The sequence below is a fragment of the Triturus cristatus genome, chromosome 3_2 (assembly GCF_964204655.1).
Source record: "Triturus cristatus chromosome 3_2, aTriCri1.1, whole genome shotgun sequence".
Classification (NCBI taxonomy): Eukaryota; Metazoa; Chordata; class Amphibia; order Caudata; family Salamandridae; genus Triturus; species Triturus cristatus.
Window position 1 is genome coordinate 1,169,577,076 of NC_140584.1, and position 7,515 is coordinate 1,169,584,590.

A 7,515-nucleotide genomic window follows, 5' to 3' on the forward strand; every position below is an offset into this window, starting at 1 on the left:
TAAGAGATCATGACGACAATCATGTAAGCATAAACATTAATCCGTAATCAAAAGCATATCATGCAATCCAAAGAACATAAAATAACGAGGCACTTATCTTGACTGCGGAGCAGCAAAGAGAGAGGCAGTAAAATGGTGCCTCGCTATTTTGTAGACATTGGACTATTCCAATTGGTGGATTATGGAGGCGTGGTTCAAAGCATCTTGGGACTTGTAGTGTTTAAATGTTTTACTGTTTTTTGATTGGCTGCTGTTAACCCCTTGGGTGCCAGGCCTTTTCCCCCTCCTGTGCCTGGCGCTTCCCTAGCGGGTGGGTTTCATGACGACATAGTGTAGTGGGCACCAGGTTCAACTTTCAAAATGAACCCCTCTTACAGCTCCTTGCATGCGCTGAGATCAGGCAGGGGAACAAAAGATGTGTAAAATACTCCATTTATAGGCACTAGATGACTAAAACAAAACATAACATGGGTGCCCTCCATTAACAAGCCTAAAAAAAATTGCCACCTCAGTAACTGCACATTTGTATTCATTAGAGGTGCAGAGGTGTCTGTTTACCCCTCAAGCAGTGGGAGGTGCACTCCACCTTCCCAATAGGCAAAGTGTCACAGCCTGTGACAATCTACACTGTGCTGAAACTTTAGGCAACACCAACCCACAGGCACTTCTATTGGTGAAGAACAGTGCGTCTCTGACCAATAGACAACGTGTTGTTGTTGGTGTTCTTTGACAGTTGTAACAGGGATGGTTTTCAAAGCCTTTGTAACCAACACTGTGTTAAAACTCTAAGAAACACCAAGGTATTGTCTATTGGTCAGAGATGCCAATAAACAATGCGTCCAGGTTGGGACACAACCTCTGACAGCGTATTACTAAGAGGGAGGGGTCGGGCTCAGCTCGTGTTGGGCTCGCGGGTTCAAGGAGACCGCAAGCCGAGCCACAGCCAGGCATCTGGCTGTAGCCAGGCTTGGTCTTTCAAGGGCTCACCCACCTCTCACCTCAAAGAACCCAGTGTGGTAGACGATGAAGGAACAGTGCCTACTGTAGTCTTAACCTTACTGCACTTCGTCAATGAGGGTCAACTAAGGACAGTTCAAAGGTTGGATGTTAACTTCCTGTTGTCTCACAACCCTGGAAGTATTAAAACTGCAGCATGGGGGGAGATATTATACTCGGAATGCCCGTCGGAACACTGATTCTGGGGGGTGACATGAACTCAGTCATGGACCCAGCGATAGACAGACTGTCCAAGGTGATCGGCCCTGGAGGCAGAGAGCCCTTTGGAGGAATTTACAACAGCGCTGGGACTGACAGATTTGTGGAGGGCAAATGATCCTCAGAGTCGTCAGTACGATACACACACAGGCAACCTCACACTGCACATCTGACACAACGTGTGTGTGTGTGTCTCAGTATCCCCAGGCAACTACACAACACATGAGGGGGGCTGGACCACAGTGACACAGATGTGGACACAGTGCCATACAAAAGTAAACCATCATTGTGACACCCTTAGTGGGCAATCAGGCATTGTGAGATGAGAGGGAGCACAACAGACACATGGGACACAAGCTGGAAGGAACACAAACTAAAACACAGCAAGAGACTGACACACAACAGCACCACCCCCAGGGACCAGTCATTGGGGTGACACAAGTATGCATGACACCTCCACTGTGATGACAAAGGTAGATGTCTTACAAACTGTGAAAATCAGACATGTGTCCTCTGCCACAAACGTACATCACATCTACACAAACACAAATCACTCAGCATGGCCCGTCATCCATGGACAAATGGGAGATAGGGGCCCATCCATGCAAAATTTACATCAGTCCACCCTCAACACCACACACCCTGAACTGCACCAATGTGCATCTGTGAAGCTCACATGGACAGGTGACATTGCACACGCACCCATGACAAACACAGGAATGTTGGGAGGAACTAAGGTGCACAGACTCATCACACAAGGACAGTTCACAACCCTGGTGAATGACAGACATACTGTACAGTATGCGGTACCTGGCCATGATGTCAAATCTCACGTAACCTTCAGAATACCTCCCACAGTCCCAGGACAATGCAGAAGCCAAGGAGAACCACAAGGCACACATGCTGACACCTGCTAACATTGCAGCCCTGAACCAGACAAGCGGGAGCAGTCACACACACACACACATGTCTCAATCACTGAAAGGTATCACCTAGGGACAACTACATGATATTGCGAACTAACAAGTGCCTGGGGGACCCCTGACTGTGTCCCATCTGCGTCTGACAACATCACCACAACTCAGAACTGAAAAATCCCAATGATGAAACACCAATTAACAGTAGTGTGTCATGCACCCACACATCTGGTAGCCCATGGCAAAGTAGTGGGATGAACACAGTACCACTCAGCAAGCATAAACAACAGGAACATATCATGGGAACACTGCCTGTGAATGAAAAGGGATGTGGACACACACACATGGTCACACAACACACACCATGGGACCAGGCTATGTCACGGAACAACACATCCGTGACATAGCCTGAGGGGACCCAACTCCTGTGGAAGCCCAGCTGTGCCAAACTTAGTCACAGCACGTCTCACTCATGTCAGCAGAACACTTGGTCAGTCAGCCATCAGTTACCACACAATGAAGGCTCTGGTCACAACAGCCTGGGTACGTGAGTCTCCCCTAAGTCATCTGCACATACTCAACAAATATGTACAGCAAGTTACACAGAGGACCCAGTTGCTCCTATACCAATGATGCCCACACCTGTAGATCCAGTGGAGATGCACCCAAAGTCAGGGAAATAGACAAATTGGACAATGGGAAGCACATCATATGTGCATGGGTGCAAACAACAGATGTGACCATGCAAGTGAAATGTCCACAGAGATGTCCACAAATTGTTGATCATGACACACCCAGTTAGCTGCAAAGGATGACATGGATCCCGACCAGACTAGGATATATATCTCATGGACCACATGGAGTACCTCACATCAACACCTCAGTATTCAACATTGGAAACCAAGCGTTACAGGTGCAAGGGCATGCTAAACATCATCAACCTAATGTACAGCTAAACCAAGTTCACAAGGATAAAGAAATAAGCTTTATTCAGCATATGAAAATGTAAATGTCCGTTCAAACAAAAGGCCAATGGCCAGTCCATTATCAAATGACAAGGAGTGAACTTGAGTGACAACTGTCACACATTGCTTGGCTGCACTGGTAAGGACAGGGGACATCCCCTCGGAGGGGCATACATGGGGGCAGGCCAGGCACCGCAGGGACAGTATCAGGGCGCAGCAGAAGGAGGCAGTGAAGGGGTGGTGGATGCAGGAGAGTCACTTGCAACTGCAGTGGAACTGACTGAAGTGGTTGGTGCAATCACAACTGTGGGGCACAAATCAGATAGGGTGGGTGCCGGCAAAACTTCAGTGGGCAGGTCAGATGGAGTGGATTGGGTCCCCACTGCAGTGCCCAAGTCAGACGGGGTGGTCGTGGACTCCACTGCAGTGCCTAAATCCATGTTAGCGGAATGGGGTGCAGGTGAGGTCGGCAGGACAGAAGGGGGGGGGACACGGTCCCCACATCAGTGGCACTAACCGTCTGACCGGGTGTGGAGGAGCAAGTGGTAAGGGGGGGGAAGGCCTCAGCATTTTGGGAATGGTGTATCTGTGGGTGGGGGAACCCGGGGCAGGGTGTGGTGGGGGAACCTCTGGAGTGGTGGCCTGGGGGATGGAGGACGGAGACTTTGCCTTGGAGTTGCGTGGCGGCGGTGAGGTCTTGCTCTTCTGGCTCCGTGGGGATTTGCGGGTGGGGGCCTCAGTCTCACTGCGCCTGGAGGAGGGTGTCTGGGTGTGAGGGGCACTCCCCTCTGTGTGTGGGGACTTGCTCTTCCCCTTGTAAGATGGATCTGCTGGGTCGGTGGGGAAGAGGCCAAGGTCACAGAGCAAGAGCTTCTGTGGAGATGGGGTTGCAGGTGAGGCAAGGGAAGGGGGCTGGGAGGGAGAGGTTTCGGAGGACTGCGGAGTGGTTGTGGATGACTGTGTGTGTGTCTGCAAACCAGCCCCTGTGAGTGTGGTATCAGTCCCCTGCGCTTGCTTGTGTGCACGTCTAGCCCTTGGTTTGGGTGTTTGTGTGCTGCCCGTGTCTGTGGCTTTGTGAGAATGTGCAGGTGTGTGTGTGTGCTTGGTACAGGTAGGGTGCTAGGAATCGTGGGTGGTGCAAGGGTAGGAGGGGTGCAGGACTGTTGGAGGAGGGACACTGCTGCCATCATGGAGGAGGCCATGGACTGATTGGTCCTCTGTAGGGCAGACAGAGTAAGTCCACCGACTCCTCACTCAGGGCAGCAGTGGACACAGGTGCAGGGGGTGCGGTGCCTGGCACAAAGGAGACATGCTCCCGAACACGGGAGCCTCCGCGGACCTCTGGGATGGGAGCCGATGGGAGGGTGGTGATGGTGGTGGTGGTGGCGGTGGCGGGGACAGTCTCACTAGCTGGCGTTTGGTGGCTGCTGACACCCGCCTCCACAAAGAAGTCATCCTCTGAGCTGCTGTGGCTCTCAGCTGGGGTGGATGGTGCTGACGATTCCTCGGTGTGGCTCTATTCGCCCTTCGTGCCACTGGGTCACCCCGACTCCTTTCCTGTCCCTGTCAGGCTCTGTGCCTCCTCCGTGGAGCTGTCCCCTCCTGTGGCCGTGGATGTATCTGGATAGAAATAGGAAGAAAGAGAACAACATCAGTCACCTGCACTGACTGCACACACCACAGTGAGTACATCACATCACAGGGCAAGGCTTGGCATCATCAGATGAACACTGCTCAAAGTGCCAACACTGTTTAGAATAAGCCAATTGTCATTCTCAACTTAAACCATGGCACACATATCCCTCCTTGACTTGCACCCATATGTCTGTTGCATGTCGGATGCTAATACCCCAATGTGCCGACATGCACCACCCACACATTTGTTGGACATTCAAGTGAACATGTAGGAGTATGTCACTATACACACAGCACATCTCTTGCCACTGACTCAGTACAGGTGTCCGGATGAAGGGATGGGCAGAGACTCATTTCAAATGCTTGTGAAGCATGCCAGCAACACACACTATGATTTTCTCATGTCCTGATAGTCAATGCCACACTGGGGTGCATGGTGCACACTTGAACACAATGCAGGATAACTCATAGCAAGTTAAATGCCATGGCACTAGCATGCCTGGAAAGTCAGTCAACACTGTCTCCTGTCACAGGGGCAGGGCATCCAGACAACAACAGTATGCAATCATAGCTCAGGGGTAAAGCAAACTCTGCAGATGACAAGTGCACTTGCCCATCCCCTGCAAACAACATATCCAGGACCCAGAAGACCCCACATCATGCAAATCAGACATATGAGTCTCTGCGAACACAACTCCCTGTACATTAGCACATCACAGTCTGCTGTGCATGTAACCCAGCTGCCTGAAGTACACAGTTGCATACACCATTGTGCGCTGTCAGATGATCACACACCTATATGTCACACAGGTCTTGTCTCTCACAGTCACATCTCAGATGTCCTGCTGACCCTCAAAATCATGGACACCCCAGTTGTACGTAACAGGAAGCCACACCATAATGACACAGTGGCAGACACCTGAAGGCACATGTCACTAAGCACAACCTGTAAGTTGATACACAGGAGTAGGATAACAGAGTATTTGTAGATGCCCTTGAGTAGGCATGACTGCCCAGGTCTACGTGAAACAGTGTTTGGCCCTGGACAGTAGTCAGGTGGCTAAGCAAGTGTGACATACTTTATATACATACTCCTGAGGCCCACACATTGGAGTTCCCTGCTGCATGATTTTGTTTGAAATACCCCAGCCACATGTGGCGAGTCAGACCAGCAATTGGAACATATATGAAGGGCACACACAGATCACATGTCAGATCCCAGGCATTGGGTCAACAATTGACCCACCCATGAAACACACAACAGAGTGACGGGAACAGATGCTGTCCGGAAGCTGAAGCATATCTGACTGCAGGGACACAGTGCCCTAGTGACACAAGCAACAGACTGTAGGGGCCACACCTGTGGAACAGATGAGGAGGGTGCATCACACAGTTGAGGGACCTGAGTATTGGACTACAAGACCTACGTAATGTGGAAGTGTGACCAGGCAAAAATACTGCAATTAGCATGTCAGACATAGTACACAGATTAGGCATGGACTTACCCCCTCCTTGCTGCTGTCTGGCCTTCAGCTGCATATCCAGGTCCGGGAAGACCACCGCCAGTATCCGGAGCATGTGGGGGGTCAGGGTTCGGTGTCCGCCCCTCCTGCGAGGAGGTGACAGCTTCAGCTGGACTCTTGCGATCCTCCGGGTCCAGCCCGAAGGTCCTGCCACCTCTTCTGGCAGTTGCGGATCCGGCGCTTGTCGACCCCCACCAAATGAACTGCCCGGGCGATGGTCAGCCATATCTCCTACTTCTGGTGAGCATCAACCTGTGAGGATGACAAAGTTAAAAGTGCATTAATACGGGGGCGTGGCTTCGGCGTCTTCGGTGATGGCCGCCGATTTCGGGAGCTCCGCAGTGCCGTGACACAGTTCACCCTCTCCAGGATATTTTCGCTCCTTTTCGGAGCGCGGAAAGTGCTTTTATCAACGTCGGAAGTGTATCCTGATGCAACACAATATCTTTCCCACCATTTGGTGAGCTTCTAACAACTTTTTCTCCTCAAAACGACTGAAATGCGCTCACGGCCGCCATTTTGTTTTCATTTTTCAGGCGTTTTTCACATTCCCTACTATTTTACCTCAGAAGTTGCGTATTTTCGCCTGAAATGACTACCTAATCAGAATTTTTCTATGACCTCACTGATTTCCTGTGTTATGATGCGCTTGGGTCTTCGTATTTGATCATTGCAGCTGTGCTAGTTATTTACTTCAAGTTATCTGGCTCCACGTCTGATTCTGGTTTTGTGGGTTAAAAACTGTTCTGTCAAGACTTCACACTTCTGCAAGCTTGCTTTGTGTTACAATACCCTCCGGGTCTGACTCCTTTGAGGCCGTTGCCAACATCTCTGCGTCTAACGAGTATGGCGTCATCTCGGACCAGTCGTAAAGAGGTGCCGCAACCTGCTGGTACCTCTTTAGAGGACTTCAACCCTTTTACTATTTTACCAGAAACTACAGATGAAGCTCTCAGTGACTCTATGGCCACAAAAAACGCCTCTTCTTCTACGACTCGTTTGGGCGCCAAACAGGGATCTAAAATTCCATCTTCAGCTCCCTTCACTCCTAGGAAAAGAGGGAAAGCGAATCCTCCATCTCCAACTAACTCATCTACACCTCTTTCAATGGAACTTCTTCTTGAGGAGATCCGTGCCCTCAAACCCTATATGGAGGAAACCAACACCCGTTTGCTGAGCTTAGAGGATAACTGGTCTCACACTGAGCAGCGGGTTGATGGTCTGGAGAAACGTGTTGATGCTGTTCAGGAGCTCGCTGAC

The 7,515-nt window shown here is 50.6% G+C and overlaps 1 long non-coding RNA gene across 1 annotated transcript in view; it reads right to left on the reverse strand.

The window, feature by feature from the left end:
- Positions 1 to 4,626: 4,626 nt before the first annotated feature.
- Positions 4,627 to 7,515, reverse strand: part of LOC146859372 (uncharacterized) — a 98,677-nt gene continuing 95,788 nt past the window's right edge. The window contains exons 3-4 of the long non-coding RNA XR_014980100.1: positions 6,238 to 6,507; positions 4,627 to 4,717 (exon numbers count right to left, since the gene is read on the reverse strand). This is a non-coding gene — a long non-coding RNA (uncharacterized LOC146859372). The remainder of the gene's footprint in view (positions 4,718 to 6,237; positions 6,508 to 7,515) is intronic.